General features: G+C 46.5%; 1 protein-coding gene and 1 long non-coding RNA gene across 7 annotated transcripts in view; one reads left to right on the top strand and one right to left on the bottom strand.

The window, feature by feature from the left end:
* The window catches only part of Fam169a (family with sequence similarity 169 member A), a 50,953-nt gene extending 42,773 nt beyond the window's left edge, over window positions 1-8,180 (bottom strand). The window contains exon 1 of one of the 6 annotated variants that reach the window (XM_060385604.1): window positions 8,162-8,180. The gene's annotated coding sequence lies outside the window, so the exon portion shown is untranslated. Of the gene's footprint in view, window positions 1-6,978; window positions 7,120-7,485; window positions 7,671-7,774; window positions 7,928-7,975; window positions 7,995-8,072; window positions 8,094-8,161 lie in introns of those variants that run through there. The other 5 variants (XM_060385605.1, XM_060385606.1, XM_060385603.1 and 2 more) reach the window with 5 other exon arrangements.
* A 2,263-nt stretch (window positions 8,181-10,443) lies between these two features.
* On the top strand, window positions 10,444-16,843 carry LOC132654519 (uncharacterized). The gene is made up of 3 exons (XR_009592151.1): window positions 10,444-10,576; window positions 13,708-13,780; window positions 14,308-16,843. It is a non-coding gene; the product is annotated as an uncharacterized LOC132654519 (long non-coding RNA).
* The last annotated feature ends 373 nt before the right edge of the window (window positions 16,844-17,216 follow it).

The following is a 17,216-nucleotide window of genomic DNA, read 5'->3' as shown; positions in this document are numbered from 1 at the left end:
CAAAAATCTTAAAGAATACACATTGTATTGCTAACAGTATGGAATCCTGATGGAAAAAAGGAGCCTGAGGAAGAACACACAAGATCACAGATTGCATTCAGGGCCTCCCTGCTCTACAGGCTCGCTCTGTAGCTCAGCCTCTCTGAACGTCTAAGAGGCTGTGCCTTCAACCTACCTCTAAAGGCAGAGGATGAATTTGGGGCTCTATACTGAAAGCAAAGCAGGACTCATATAACTCAACTAAGACTCGACAATGTTTGAAAGGTATTGCATAATAAGCACTAAATGATTGTCCCCAGGAGTGAATGATAAATCCTGCTTATGAATCCCAAAACTATGGACAAGATACAGAGAATGCTTTATACTCCTGACACATTGCAAAGTCTTAACAGTGACTTCATGATCTTAAATACAGAAAAACAGGAGCTGCGGCTGACACTTCCACTTAAACACTGGCTTACTCAACCTGCTTTCTTACAGAACCCAGGACCACTAGCCTGGAATGGCACCACCCACAGTGTCGGGGGAAGGTGTCCCTTCGCCCATAGATTTTTGTTTTTTGTTTTGTTTGTTTGTTGTTTCTGTTTTTCACGGAAGGGTTTCTCTGTGTAGTTAATGGCTGTCCTGGAACTGGCTCTGTAAACCAAGCTGGCCTGAAAATCCACCTGCCTCTGCCTCCTGTGTGCTGGGATTAAAGGCGAGCGCCACCACTGCCTGGGTTCTTTGAGAAAAGATCTCAGCTCTGTAGCCCAACCTAACTAGAACTATGAAGTCAAGGCTGGCCCCAACCTCACAGCCACCCTCCTGCCTCAGCTTCCTAAGAGCTGGATTATAAGCGTCATCTATGGTCCCCAGCACTTAGCTGTGTTTTCCACTTGAGTCTAAGTAACAGAAATAAAACCAATAAAAGAAACGCAAAGCAAAACCACACTGAGATTCCCTCTCACTCTAGTCAGGAAGGATATTACCAAGAAAACAACAAATGTGGGTGAGATGCAAACGAAAACTGCTGTGGGGATAAACTCGTGCAGCCACTGTGGAAAATCCTGGAAAAAAAAACAAAAAACTAAAAGAGAACGATCATACAACCCTGCCATACCAGTAATTCCTGGTTATACACCCAAAGGAATTTAAGTCCAAGTGCCACAGTGACAAATACACCCAAATGTATTCAGAATCAACCTAGCTACCAACCCACAAATGAATGGGTAAAGAATGTGGCCTATACGCACAATGAGGTATTATTCACCCATGAAGAAGAATGAACATTTATCATTTGCAGGAAAATGGATGGAACTGGAAATGATGGCGAGTAAAATAAAGACACGTTGTTTTTAATACAAAATCTCAAATGTTCAATTTTACCAATGAAAACTCAGGAGCCAGGTGTTGGTGTGAAAATCTGCTCTCTCAGAGAGGCAGAGAAAGCACCCAGCTGACCTTCCTACTCAGTCAAAACGTCCCATAAGGAAAAAGCCCTTTCTCCTTCTCCACGGTGTCTTAATTACCCAACTCAAGGCCCTTCCCTCTCTTGTTTACTTATTCCCTCCCTGTCAACTGGTTGCTTGCTCAGCCTCTTCACCTATGGGGAGCTTTATTTAGCTCTTACTTACAGAAAGCTCTTTGGTATGCGCTAGAGCTGAGCATACCATAACTACTTGTTTACAATAAACAGAACACTCTTGGGAGTGAAGGTGTGTGCTAAGGCTGAGCCACACAAGAAACGGGGTTTTCCAGTTCACAATCTTGGGGGTCACAATGTGATCAAATATCCTGCAACAAAGACAGGCTCAAACAGATATCATAGTGTTTCTTCTTACACATAAAATCTTTATTTAAAAAAGACATGAAGCAGGCATGGTGGCACACGATTTTAATCCCGGCACTTAGAAGATAGAGGCAGTAGGATATTTGTGTATTTGAGGCCAGCCTGGTCTACATATAATATGTTCCAAGCTAGCTAGACTATAAGACCCCGTGTAAAAAAAAAAAAAAAAAAAAAAAAAAAAGACTGTGAGGCAGGTACCTTGGCACAGGCCTGTAATGGCAGACAGGCAGATCCTCATGAGTTTGAGGCTAGCCTGGTCTACAAATCAAGTCCAGGACACCTAAGTCTACAGAGAAATCCTGTCTCAAAAAACAAAAACAAACAAACATGGACATAGAAGGGAGACTTAGGGAGACACAGGAGGCATGGGGGAATGAATCTGACCAAAGTACATAGTACATACATGTTTGAAAAAAAAATCAGGACTAATCTAAAGCAAGAATACAGGCACTTTGGAATACAAGAGGCATACTACTATGATTTATTTTCAATTTTAAAAACTTGTATTTCCACTGGGTGTGGCGCTGAATGCCTACAATCCCAGCACTCAGGGAAGTAGAGGCAGGTGGATCTATGTGAGTTAGAGGCTAGTCTGGTCTACAAAGTGAGCCCAGGACAGCCAAGGATACATAGAAAAACCCTGTCTTGAGAAGCCAAAAAAGAAAAGCAAAAAAGAAAAGAGAGAGAAAGGAAGGAAGGAAACTTGTACTTTCTCTACATAAATACAAATACTACTGAAAATGGAAGGTTTTTATTTTTCAATCAGAAATCCATACATTGTGTTTATGCTTTATTTCAAGAAAAATCAAAAGCTTTGGTTGACATAGGATAGATAAAACACAATTTTTAAAATAAGAAAGGAAAGGGCTAGAAATGGCTCAGCAGTTAAGAGCACTGGCTGCTCCTCCAGAGAACCGGAGTTCAACTCCCAGCACCCACATGGCAACTCACAACTGTCTGTAACTCCAGTTCCCAGGGCTCTGACACCCTCACACAGACATACATGCAAAACACCACTGCACATAAAATATATATAAATTAAATATTTGAGGGAGAGAACGAAATTATTACTTAATGTACATCAACAAAATGTTCAGCAGGAGGTACATTCGGGGAGAAAACCAACACTGAGGCTCACTGCAGACACTCAGAAACCCTAACTTATTAATGACCTACTCTTAACTCTCTACGTATGTCATCACATGTAATTCTGCCACAGGCATTTTCAGCTAAGTGTGGCATTACTTTTATGGCTTGGACGTGAAATGTCCCTCACAGGCTCATGTGTTTAAAATCTGGTCCCCAGAGCTGGAGAGATGGCTCAGAGGTTAAGAACACTGGCTATTCTTCCCAAGGTCCTGAGTTCTATTCCCAGCAATCACATGGTGGCTCACAACCATCTACAGTGAGATCTGGTTCCCTCTTCTGGCATGCAGGCACACAAGCAGGCAGAATATTGTATAAATAATAAATTAATAGCTCTTTAAAAAAAAAAATTCTGGTCCCCAGTTGGTAGCACTATTTTGGGAAGTTGTGGAACTTGAGCTGGGGAGCAGCTGAGGGTCTGTACAGCCTCACCGTCTCTGCCTCCTTATCTGCCAAGAGGAGAGACAGCAGTTACCAGTCCACCAGCATGCCAAGCCTCCCTCACACCTTCCACACCATGAGGGGCTGTATCCTGTCAACTAGAGGCCAAGACAAATCCTCTTCCTTCAAGTTTCTTCTGGCAGGTATTTTGTCAAAGTAAAGTAACCAATCGACTACACTTTCTAAGCTGAGGAAGCTGAGGCCTCAAGAGTCAAGTATCTCAACAACAACAAAATCAAACAGACGACAACAGCAGCACAAAGTCCAAGCTCACACTTGCGCTCTCTGCCTTCACTGTGAAAGCACACAGAGAAGGCACCCTTTGTGGCGTCAGCCAAGTGCCTCAAATGCATCAAGAGCCAATCTACGCTTACAACACTGTGTGGGATTGGGAGGGAAGGGGGAGGGGCTATGGCTGGGATACAAGCGAATGACCTGTGATTGAAATAAAATAAATAAATAAAAACACTGTGTGTGTATGTTACTTGGCATGTAGAATTCCTTGCTAGTAAATTCAGTACTTTATAGAAATATATACTTTCACAGATGATATAAAACAAACTATTTTTCCCTTCATTGTGATTAATTCCTAAATTGGACTATGATTTTATCAATCTATTAATATTGTGACTCTTCCAGCTACCAAAAACATTGCAAACTCCCATATTCAATCAATTTCCTTTTTTTGTCAATCAATTATTTTCATTCTTACTCCTCTCCATGCTGTTATGGGCCAGCCCCAACTGACCTCCTGATACTTAAAAGTCTTCTCCTTGGGTACACAGGACAATGCTTTCCCCAAGTCTCTTTTCCGCAGCAACTGAAGCCCCACCTGTGCAGTCTATCAGGAGCCCTTCCATATGCTAGGAACATGCCTCCCCATGCCCTACATCTCAAAAACCTTTAGGAAATGTCTCGTCTACTGCTCAAGACCAAGTTCAACCACTATTACTCCATAAAGCGCTTCTGGTCTTACACAGAATTAATGTCCCTTTTCTATGGCCCTCACCACTGTGCTTAGTGTACTTACAGGACAGGACTTAAGCGTCTGTCCTAGCCATAAAAGTAAGTTTCTGAATTATCGCCTTTACCTGTTTATCCCCAAGCAAGTCTTTAAGTACTTAATACACAGAATTTCCAAATTAAGCTGTTTTTACACTTCCAAAGTTACAAATAAAGTATAACATGAAACTTGGCACTCTGCAATAAATAAATAAATAAATAAATAAAAGTTTCCAAATTGATTTGTTCCTAATTTGCATTTTCAAAAAATTTGTATTTGTATTTTAAGGAACTTTTAATGTTCTAATTCAAAATGCTTCATTAAATTATAGACTTCTCTCGGATGAAATGGCCAGTTTCTTTATATCCTACAACATAAGAGATACCAATGGTTGCTTAATAACTGAAAGCTATCTTTGCTGTAGTCTAAAACTAAACAATATAGAAATCTTGTTGTTGTTGTGGGTTTTTTGTTTGTTTGCTGTTTTTTGAGATACGGTTTCCCTGTATAGCCTAGTCCTGGACTTTGCAGACCAGGCTGGCCTCAAACTCTGAGACATCTTCCTGCCTCTGCCTCCCCGAGTGCTGGGATGACAGCCCTGCAACACTGTGCCTGATTTCCACTAACCATTCTTGCTGTCTGGGCTGTTTATCCACTCTAATGTAACAACTGAAAGCCACCGTCAGCAGGATGACTATCACAATCTTTCTAGCACAAAGAACAGATTAGGCACACACTTAAACTCAATGATTATTTTCTGATGTTTTAATGCAAATTCTCAACTGTTACCTGACTACCTTCAAATCATACCTTTCCCTTCATGAATTCCACCCCTGAGTGATGTTGTCTTTGAAAAAACTATAAAATACCTTTTTTTTTTTTTTTCCTTTTCTTATTGAGACCAGAGTTTCTCTGTGTAGACTCTGCTGTCCTGGACTCCTTGTAGACCAGGCTGGCCTCGAACTCACAGAAATCTGCCTGCCTCTGCCTCCCAAGTACTGGGATTACAGGTGTGGGTCATGGAGCCCAGCTACAAAATACCGTTTTACAAATGAGGCATACCAAATTTAGAACTTAAAACTTCAGGGCTAAAGAAACAAAGAAGTACGGTATGTGCCTGAGCTCATCCTGAACAAAACAATCACACCATCCCTTTCCCCCTCCTTCTCTGCCTCTCCCCCTTCCTATCTCCCCCTCCCCCTCACACACACACTCACACACACACACTTGAAAGCTTAAGGAGAAACATTCCACTTTGATTTCTTAGCCACTTATACTGTTGAGAATCTTAAGCAACCTTCAAGATAAAGAGCACACACCATCATTTCCAAACTCCTCACCAAAAAAACACAACTGTCCCAAGTTTGGGATCTACTCTGCCCTGTATAGTAACAAAATCAGTGTAAAAGTATCTTTTGATTTTAAGTTTGTGAAAAGATACACTCTTACCTCCCCCCACCCCCCCAAGGTCCAAACTGATCACCTATTGTCCCCTGGCTTACAGTTTTGCTTACTTGACTCTTCTAAATGGAGGCTGAGGCTTAAGTAGGAGCCTTCCCCTCTGCAATTCTGCCTACTGAACAAGCACTAATAGGAAGCACAGGGTTTCTGCCATGGTGGGCAAGTAGTCAATTTTTAGGAGTTCAATTTATTCACACGGTTGAGAGGAAATGCTCGCTTTCCAAAGTAGACATTTTCAGTCACTGGAGGCACTCTACAGGATGGGTACAGCTTACAACTATCTGCTCTCCTCTGCAGATATCAAAACGACTAGGAACGAAATCTTCTGGAACCAAAAAGTACACAGGTACAAGTTCAATTCATGAGCATTGGTGTGGCAGGTGACTCACATGGGCTCACCAAACCGATCCTCTTCATCAATTTAAAGACGAATCCACCATGACAGCCACTATGCCTACGCCCGACTGCCCCGTTTTACCATCATTTGTACTGAAGTCTTGCTACTAATAATGAACTCCTCTCAAGCACCTTCCACCACGCCCTCCATTCTAAAGAAGCAATGATTAAAATAAATACATAGACAAATATGCGAGCCAAATCTATTCCATATTAGTTATTAATACCTCTTCTTGTAAATACTTCATAGAACAAGATACGTTTTGAACAGATCACCTATAGGTCCTACGATGTGTGTATAAGTAAATAATAAATGAATAAATAAATTTTAAGGCGCACCAAACCCAGAGCCATTAGAAGATTCCCCCCTAGGGCTCCTGAGTACATATTATGCAACAACCAGAGATCCAGATGTTAATCCCGGTTGTGATGCAATGATAAAATTCAAGGGTATAATCCACTGGAAAAGCTCATTTGCAAAACAAATTTAACCAAGCATTACTATATGTTCAAGAATCTTAGGAAACGAAAACCAACAGTTCGGAGACGATTACATTAAAAGTCCTCCTTTGGGTGATCTCGCTGCGTATCCCTCCTCTCCCAATCCCCTACAAAATCCTCACGCAGCGTTATAATGTAGGCTCTAAAAGGTCGGCCCGGAGGGGGAGGGAGACCTGCATCAGGTGGTTATCTCAGCACGTACTTTTCACGAGCTACCCGCGCAGGTTTCCAGGAGGGAGGCACGGATTTCATCATCCTTTCCCACGCTCAATCCTCGTAGTAAAAACGCGAGCCAGACCCCAGAGGCATAAACCATCCCGCCCGCCCCGGTGGCCCAGGCCTCTCGGAGGTCTGCGGGATGGACGGCTGGGAACGCCGGGACACACAGAACGGCCACGACCGGGGCTCCGGAGGGCGAAGGCTCCACACCGTACCTAAGCCGGGCGGCGGGCCGCGAGGGAGGGGCCGCGCCGAGCACCGCGGGAGCCGGCGGAGCGGCCGGCCCGAGCCCGCACCCCACCCGCGCGGGGCCCGCTCCCCCGAGCCCGCCGGGGCTCCCCGGAGGCCGCGGGGAGGGCTCGCCCCGGGGGAGCCGAGGCCGCGACCCCGCGAGCCCGCACTCAAAATGGAGGCCGGCGCCCCCGGGGTCGCCGCCGCCCGAGGCCGCCCGCGGCCGGGCCTCGCCCGCCCCGCGCCGCCGCGCACTCACCTCGGCCGCGCCGCGGGGGCCCGAAGGCGGAGCGCGAATGAATGAGCCGCCGCTCCGCCGAGCCCCGGGGACGCGCGGCCTCGCTCGGCCGCAGCCCACCGTCCCTCCGCCGGCGTGACGCACTGGCGCCGCGGCGCGCCCACCTCGAATCCCCCCGCCCGCCGGCCGCCTCGTGCGCCGCGGCGCCGCCCCGCCCCAGGCCGCGGCCGCCCGCAGGTGCGCGCCCGCCCGCCCGCCCGCCCGCCCGCAGCTCGGCCCGCTGGCTCGCGCGGTCTTATTAAAGAGTGACCTTGGCTTAGCCGGGAATAGACGCGCGTAAGCCGGCGGGGCCGCGCGCCCAGCTCGCCGGCTCCTTTAAGGTGGACCTGCGCCGCATCCCCCGTGCGCAGCGCTCCGGCCCCGGCGCGGCCTCTGGAAATTTCGCCGGGGTGGGCGCGGCCTCTGGACTGGGGACCGGGATGCTCGGCCACCCGGGCACGCCAGCCCTCACCTCCGCCACCTCCCGACCCCCGGGGGCGCGCCGCGGAGACGGCGGGGTCGTGCGGGAGCCCCACGCACTCGCTTTAAGTCTCCAGATAAGGACCCACCTCGGCCCTGCGCTGACCTTTGCTACGTGACAAACTAACCTGACCCCAGAGAGCCTGCGCCATCCTCTCCCCCTCCGCCTTTCCCTCACCTCACTCTTTAGGAGACCCACGGCCTTTTGCTAATTACACCCTTCGGAGAAAAATAAGTCCTTCTTTATATAATACATGCTGTAGTAGCAATAGATTTAGTACAGATGCACAGCAAAATAGCATTTGCTTGTAAGACTTGGTTTTTACGTAAAGTGAGAAATAAATTCAGCTCTGTTCCTGGGAAGTATTTACCAATCCCAACACCGATGTCGTAAGGACATCAATTGATTCTTAAAAGAATGCTTTTTCACGTAGATCTATTTATTTTTATAAATGGACTTTTTAAGAAAAGATTGATTTACTTACTATGTATACAGTATTTGAAGATTTCTTTATTTACTATGTGTACAGATCTCATTCTGATGGTTGTGAGCCACCATGTAGCTGCTGGGAATTGAACTCAGGACCTCTGGAAGGGCAGCCAGTGCTCTTAACCTCTGAGCCGTCTCTCCAGCCCCATAAATGGACTTTTTATACCTCCAGGTGCACATAATCAACGTCACATCTGTTGTTTGTAATAACTTATCAGAAATCTTGAATTACATACTTTTTTAGCCAAAATTAACAATGAATTAATAACCAAGCAAGAAATCTGAATATTGGGTTCCAGCCCATGGTTCATCGTGAATGAAATGAGTTATATAACTGCTGGATTATCATTTCTAGACCTGCTTGCAAGCAGCGGTCCCCAGGGTAATCTGGTTGCCACTCTGTAAAGTTAACTTTTGTTTTTCCTGCTCCGGCACCCCTCCCTCCCGGTGTTGAAGACTCTGAGGTCTTACCATAAGCCTAGGCAGAGTGTGGCTTTTAAATGACATCAGTCTGCAGGAAGCTGCGCCTGGAACACTTATCCCCAAAGCCTGCTCACTGAGATAGAAATGGAAAGAAAGGCCCAGTGGCCCCCTGCACACAGAAAAACCTGCCCTCCTTCATGTGGCAAGTGTTCTCTCTGCTGGGTCCGAAAGTGCTAACTTCCACATGTCTGGATGAGTGAAGTTATCTTAAATTAGGAGACCTTCCACACACTCGGCTTTAATGGTTGCTGATAAACATGACCCAGAATAGAGGCCATTGGGTTCACTGGGGAAGAATTCCTAATGGGTAAAATGATGGCCAGTGTTTATGCCTGCTGATAACTGCCCCTCACTATGCCGGTCATTGTATTAATTAATCAATTATCATAATCATCTTTCTGCTGCATACTCTTGTGACTCCCCGTTTACATAAGAGGAAACTGAGGCACACAGAAAAGCTGAGTAATTTGCTCATTGTTACACAGCTAATGACCCTGGCCTTTAGATCATACGCCCTTAAGCAAAATTCTACACTGTCATCATCTGACTGAAGTTTGCAGCAAACCTTTTATCTTCCTGTTTGAACAAATTTCTCATTTAGCACTAAAGAGAAAATTAAACCTTTGGTTAGAAAACTTTTACTCTTTCCCCGGGGGCTAAAAAGATGGCTCCGCAGTTATGAGAACTTGCTGCTCTTTCAGAGGACCTGGGTTCGATTCCTGACACCCACATGGTGGCTCACATATAGTTCCAGGGATCCAGCATTCTCTTCTGACTGTTGTGGGGTGTTCACCAGAGAAGACCATTCAGGCATGGCTTAAGCCAACAGAGAGTCTTTGTTAGCCAATTGGCAGCTACACTGGGTGTTCAGGATCCCAGTACAGCACCGAGTCTTTCCCAGCATGAGCTTTATTTTTATTTTTATTTTGGTTTTTCCAGACAGGGTTTCTCTATATAACCAGGCTGTCCTAGAACTCATTCTGTAGACCAGGCTGGCCTTGAATGCAGAGATCCACCTGCTTCTGTCTCCCAGGTGCTAGGATTAAAGACATGAGCCGCCCGACTCAGGATGAGCTTTCAAGCACAAAACCATACATACTTCAGTTAACAAGAACAAAACCAGGCAGAATCGGAACTACAGAAGCCTAGAAAGGTTAGTACATTTAGAGACCTTCCCAGAATTATAGTCTTTTCTGGATTAGGTTTTTGTTTTGACAGGTGATGTTGTTTATGGGATGAGTTTTGTGGCCTGAATATTACTTTCATCATGGAGTCAGTTGAGCTAAGATCTGGAGAACTACTAAGGTCTGAGAGCCTGTTACACTGACCTCCATAGGCCACCAGGCATGCATGTGCTCTGTAAACATATGTGTAGTCAAAACACTCAATGATTTTTAAGAAAATGTGTAAGATTTCCTCTGGTGCAGAATCTATTAGTGTTTAAAAACCACGTATTTCTTTTCACATCTTTTTAGGGCAAATAGCTCTCCAAACTTTTCTGGGTGAAGAGGAAGGTTCCAACAATTAAAAGCCTTATTTGTATTTATTGCATAAATGGAAACAAACACAGTTCTTCAGAAAATAGTCATCATCTTCAACTGTCTGCTCCGCTGTTCAAAGGTGAGCTTGAGATTCGTTGTACGTGTTGAATGTAGTAAGGTCACAGTGAGAAAGTGAGCAGCTGAGGGGCTACAAAGCCTTTAAAACATGGCTAGTCTGTTAACTAGTTGACTAATGACATCGGTGTGGAAGTAAGGAGGCAAGCTTCTCTTCCTCTGTGCTCCTTTCACATCACAGAGTGCTCTCGGGTTTTCTTCGTCAACCGCTCAGGCTCAGTAGCGGTTGCATGTTTTTGATTTCTGAGTCTAGCTTTGAAACTGTGCACTGGGAGAAAATAAATAAATAAAAGAACCCGAAGAACAGGAAATGTGACGAGTTTGAGAAACCCAGATGCACTTGTTTCTTCACATTTGACTTGGTTACTGAGAGTTTAAGGATCAGAGCCCTCTGTTAGACTGAGTTTGGGATTTAAGAGGAATGGTCTTTGGTACTGTCGACATTGCTTATGAAAGATCATCTACAGATTTACATCCATAGCACACACTACAACATCCATTCCCGGTTTTGTTGATTTGTGGGGGTGGAGGGCACTATATTGTTCTGTGTGAGGCTGTGTGACTTCCAGAAAAACTCTTTAACAAACGTCTCTTCACCCCTGATATGGCACAAACAACAGACCAGGGAAATAATTCCACCCTGGTCTAGTTTACAAGGTAAAGCAACGAGCTGACTGAGGCTCCTTACAGGAGCGTGGGTGAGCGGCAGGCCAGCTTTTAGCCAGTTCCACTGAAAGGGCTCCTCTCCCACAGCTGCCGACTTACCTTAAACCTGAGAAGTTCAACATTTTGCAAGTCTCCTCAGCCTTGAAAGTGGATTTCTTTAGCTTCCTGAGTTTTAGAAGCCTCTCTCTTTCCTGGGGAAGTGAATGGTTTAATTTAGAGAAAACAACGGTGCAAGAGGTAGCCACGCCCCTACTAAAACTATTTTGCTCCCTGGGGCCATCTTGCAGATGGGAGAGCTACGAGATGGAGGGATAACCTATGAGATAAACAGAAGATTCTTAGATTTGGCTTCCAAGAGCCATTTTGTCTTGTTTTGTGTTTCTGATTAAAAAAAAAAAAAAAAAAAAAAAAAAGGGACAGACTTTACTAGGGTAATGGCACACACCTTTCATCCCAGAACTCCAAAAGCTAAGGCAGGTAGATCTCTTGTGAGTTCCAGGCCATACTGGTCTACACAGCAAGCAAGCTCCAGGCCAGCCAAGGCTACGCAGAGTCAACTTTACCTTTGACTGTTGTATTATTTCTTTTTGCCTGTGCAGGAGGAGCCCTGTTGTCTAGACAAATGCTTAATGCTTAATTTCGGTGCCTATTAGCATAGTGAAGCACACACTAGCCTCCAGGCTCTCTCAGCAGCATAAATGCCTGTAGCATAGGCCATGCTGGCACCCTGGCTCTTTTCAGCTCTTCTCACCACGCCCCACCCTTCCCCAAGCTTCTCATTCTTATACAACCCTGCCATTTGGTTACCCAAATTCTCTCTTCCTCTCTCCCTCTCTCGCTCTCCCCACCCTCTCTCTCTTCTGTTGTGGTCAAGGTCAATCTACTACTTTCTCTTCCTGTTCTGGACTCTTGCCGATGCCTCTGGCTGTTCTTTCCTTCATATCTACAATAAAAACCTTCCCCTCACCCGTACCTTTGGAGCCATCACGTCCTCAGTTTATACATCTGATGCCAAAACCCTCAGCTTATACACATGGTGGTCATTTATGGCCATGAAAACTAAATTCTTCTAAGTACTCAGGGACCAAGCCATGTCAAGGAACTGCAGTGTCAACTTCAGGCAAATACTTCTACTTTTCTCTGTTGCTTGCCAACAAATTTGATCAGAGCTAATGCTCACCGTCAATACTATGTCTTCCATATAGCTAGAAAAAAAAATACCAATGTAGCTATTCCAGATAATACACCGTATTCTTTGATTTTGCTACTATATTAGTGTTGTGGTTTGAATCACAGTGTTTTGATCATTTGATTTCTATCTGGTGGCACTGTTTTGGAAAACTGAAACCTTCAGAACGTGGGCAGAACCTCGCCAGAAGTTGGGGTGGTCGCTTTTGGTGTTGCAGGCTCCCAAGTTTAAGAAATAAGACCCCAAGACATCTTTTGTCTGATGTACCCAGCAACAAGCTCTGCTAAATATTCTCTTACATAATAGAGCAGAGCCTTTTATACTACTTTATTTTTCTTGTCTCCTGTGTGTGGTGATTTACCTTCTGATTGGGCACCTTAAACTGCAGGGCAGTGAAGGGAGAAATGTGGTGAAGCTATCAGTACACTCAAGGACACTGCCCAGCTGGAGGGGCTGTTTTCTGTTCTTCCTTTGGCTGGTACAGGGTGGGGGCTACCGTAGGGTCAGGCCTTGACACAATATCAGTCCCAGGTCCTTGATTTGCTTCCTGGGTGCGGATACAGAGTGAACACCCAGCCTACTGCCCCCGAGAAGCATTCTTCCACCCGTAAGATGAGCTCATTCAAGCTAAATTAGAGTTTGTGAGGGCAGGTAGGTGTATGGGGCCAGGGAAGCTGCCCTGCAGGGGGAGACTAAAAAGTGAGGAGGGGAAGAGAAAGGTGAGGACAGAGGGAGGGAGAGAGACAGAGAGAGACAGAGGAAAAGCAGAAAACCAAAATGTCTGGATTACAGAGGAAAGCTCCAGGCCCTGGGTTGGAAAGTTCAAGGTCCATGGCCGGGTATGCCAGCCACACTGTGTAACAAATAGGGACCGAGGGATGCTGGGAGAACCTGAAAACCAGGTCCTCTTTGGTTAAAAGAAGAAGGGACCTCATCTACTTGTCCCGTATCTGAAGCCCAACAGCCACCATGCCTTTCTTGCCTGCTGCCGTATCTTCCCTATCAGGATCTGACCGAATCCCTTTGGAACGGTGAGCCAAAACAAACTGTCTGCCCCCTGGCTTGCTTTTCTGAGGGTATTCTATCCCAGCAACAGGAAAAGAAACTAAGCTGAGTGAGACACTGTCTTACAGAATGAGTGCTACAGTGCTCACCTGCCTGCTTCGTCCTGTTGAGGACAGTTATGGCAACTCCCAACTACAGAAAGGATGCTTTGCCTGAACACAGCTGAAACTCCACCTCAGCGAGCTCTCTCCCCATCCCTGCCCTCTGTCCTACAGCTGCTGGAGATCAAACCCAGGGACCAGGAAAAGGTACCACCGAGCCAGGTTCTTAAACAACAGAATACTAAAGGTAACTGACTAGAATGATTCTTTCCTCAGTGCTGTAACTCAATACTTGACAAAAGCTATGTAAGGAAGGAAGGGCTTATTCTCACTCAGTCCATCGTGGCAGTGAGAGTTTGTGGTGGCTGGTCCCAGTCACAGTGAAGCCACAGCCAGGAAACCTCTGGTGCTCCATGATAGGTATTCCCTCTGCTGATCACATGGGCCAGTTCAAGCCAAATTGAAGTATATAAAAGCAAGTTTAACGGGGGCCGCTCACAGGAGGAGGTAAGGGGAGTCGCCAGAGGTGGGGGGCAGAGAAAGAGAGGGAAAGGAACTGAAAGGTCTGGGTTATATTGTAAAGAGCCTCAAGAGCAGAGGTAGCACTGCCCCTGGTTCGCCTCCAGAAGGAGACTGCACATTTTTAAAGGATGAGAACACACGGCAAGGGGGATCTGGGTGGGCTACTGCAGTGACCAATCACATTTTGACACAAGGGGTTAAACAAGGGGTGGCTGGATCTTTCCAGGTCACCTGCATCACAGCCTCTTTCAGGAAGAGAACACCTGTCCTGTGGAGCTAGAGCTGTCTGATCAAGTCTGAGAACTGCACTCAAGCCCCTGTAAGAGCAGTGTGGACTCCTAACTGTCTCTCCAGCCACTCCTGCGCGACTCTGGATCAGCAGTTCTCAACATGTGGGTTGAGACCCCCCCAGGACTGAATGTCAGATATCCAGCATATCACATACTTACATCACATTTCATAACAATAGCAAAATTACAGTCATGAAATAGCAACAAAATAATTGTATGGTTGGGACTCTGCACAACTTGCCGAACTGTATTAAAGGGTCACAGCATTAGGAAGGTTGAGAGCCTATCAAATTGACAGTATCAGCCTTCACAGTGACCTTCATCTGATTGGTGCTTATTTCACACCTCATTTGCATACAAGAACAGCCAATCTTCAAAGAGATCAAGGCTCATTGTTCTGAGCTTTGCTTGGGCTGCTGCCTCAGGCATGAACTGACTCCGGCTTCCACTGCTCCGCCCATTCCCCCACCCCCTCAACACACACACACACACACACACACACACACACACACACACACACACTCACAGCCTGTAGCTGTCCTGTACTCAGTCATGCTTCAGCTTCTAAGACTCCACGCTGGTGCCACAGACAGAATTTGTTCCTGCTCTAGAACAGACTTCCTGCCACTGTTCCGAGACCCACCTCTCCTGGAGAGATGCCGCTCCCGGCCCTGAGACCTGTGGGACTTGTAACAATTCTCAGAGCTGTATCATTCCTAGGAGTTATCAGCAAGTTGCTGGCCAGCGTCCCACTGCCACCAAGAGTTCAAATCTTTATCTTGCACTGTTTGTCCCAGTTTGTTTTCCATTACTGTGACCAAAAGCAACTTGGGAGAAGGAAGGGGCTTACTAATTTCAGTTATACCTCCCCTCCCCCACCACAGCCCATCACTGAGGGGAGCAGGAACTGAAGCAGAGATTATGGAGACTCAGCTCACTGGCTTGCTCCTTGTGGACTGCTCAGCTTGCTTTTTTATACACCCAAGGACCACCTACGCTGGCCTGGTCCTCCTTGAACTTTTTTTTTAATGTATGTGGATGTGTGTTTTGCCTAAATGTACATCTACGCAGCAGGGGCATGCCTGGTGCCCACTTAGGCCAGAAGAGGACATCAGATGCCCTGGAAGTGGAGTTACAGATATTTGCCAGCCGCCATGTCGGTGCTGGGAACAGATCCAGGTCCTCTGAAAGAGCAGGCGTGCTCTTCACCACTGAGCCAACTCTGCGGCCGTGCCCTGCTGCATTTAGTCACACTTGCTTCACGAGTATGTGGGGGTGTCATTTACTCGAGCCCGGGCACCTGAGAGTGGCTACAGCACTTAGAAATATGGTCCCCTTTGCCCTAACTATTAACTGCTTGTAACTCCTGAGGTCGGGCTGGACTTTATGATCCTTTCCCACCCACCCGCTCCACCCAGGAAAGGATATGGACGGGCTCAGGCTTGTGCAAGTTGCCAGTGCCACTCAGAGTTCCTGAGGGGGAGCAGCCGTGCCAGGTCAGAAGACTGTTTCACAGCACTCCTCACCATCTAGCTCACCGTTCTGCCCCATTTTAACGTGTTCTGAGCCTGGAGGGGTTATCCAGATGCTTCACACGGAGCGCCCCGCACTCACTTATTCTCAGCACTTTGACCGGTCACGAGTCTCTACACTGATGCTTGCCCTCTGCACACAGAAGACTCTGCCCAGGGCATAGAGCAGCACGATCTGGACCCGTCTTCTGAAATGTCTGTTACATAAAGCCATGTGAGAGCAGGCCCTGAGACAGAATTTTGTGATAAGCAGCATGCACAGAGTCAATAGGAAGTGGCCTGTAACGAAATGGCTTCCTTCAGGGCATATAATGTCAAGAAACAGAGACAGTAGTTTTTTAAAGAAAGTCCTACTCAGCCATTGTAAGGAGCCCTAAGGACAGCAAGGGGGAAGGAGTTGCTCATCAGATGTGTGTGTATTATAGAGGGCAGTCTGGTGAGGTGACAGTGAGGATGAAGAGAAATACACGGGTATTTCTCAACGGTGGAGCCAGCAGGACTTGGCAAAATGTGTAATGTAACGTAAGCAGTCCCACTAGGTTTCTGGCTTGAGCCACTGGCTAAATACTGGTGCTACAGAAATAGGAAACATAAATCGCTGCAGATTGGTAGATGTGGGAGGGTGTTACTCATGAACTGTGTTTGCGTTTGCTGAGGGTTTTTTGTTTTTTATGTGTTGTGGGACATCGTACGTCTAAGTGGAGATGTGTGACATAGTGATGCCTCAGAACGGGGCTAGCGGGAGTTGTATGACCTTAAGAAGACAGACTGTCATCAGCACTGCCATGGCAATCTGGAACCATGAAATGAGGGAGAGAATGGGAGAGAACCCACGGGTCAAGATAAAGGCTCACGAGAACCAAAGAACACATGCACGGAAGCAGAAGTGTGGCAGAGAGGCTGCAGAAAGAATGTCCATGGAAGCCAGAAGTGAAATACTCCCTTTAGAATTATCCCTATCAGCTAATGAAAGGCAAGCACAAAGACCTAGCCGTAAGCCTTTGAATGTGTGTTATGTGGTGGTTTGAGTGAGAAGCAGCTCCCTGAGGCTCATGTATGTGGGCGCGTATTTCCCTGTGGGTGGGGGGTAGGGGGATGGTGGAGCCTTGCTGGAGAAAGCACGCATCTAGGCAGCAGGCTTTGAGGTCTCTTCGCCTCCCTCCCTTCCTCCCTCCCTCCCTTCCTCCCTCCTTCCCTTCCTCCCTTCCTCCCTCTCAGCTTCCTCCACCACGAGGACTCCATCCCTCTGGAACCATAAGCTAAAATTTTTTTTTTTTTCTCCTTAAAGTTGCATTTGGTCGTGATCTTTTATCGCAGCAACAGAAAATAGCTAATGTAA

This window comes from Meriones unguiculatus, chromosome 6 (genome assembly GCF_030254825.1).
Source record: "Meriones unguiculatus strain TT.TT164.6M chromosome 6, Bangor_MerUng_6.1, whole genome shotgun sequence".
NCBI lineage: Eukaryota > Metazoa > Chordata > Mammalia > Rodentia > Muridae > Meriones > Meriones unguiculatus.
This window is presented reverse-complemented; position numbering and strand designations above follow the sequence as displayed.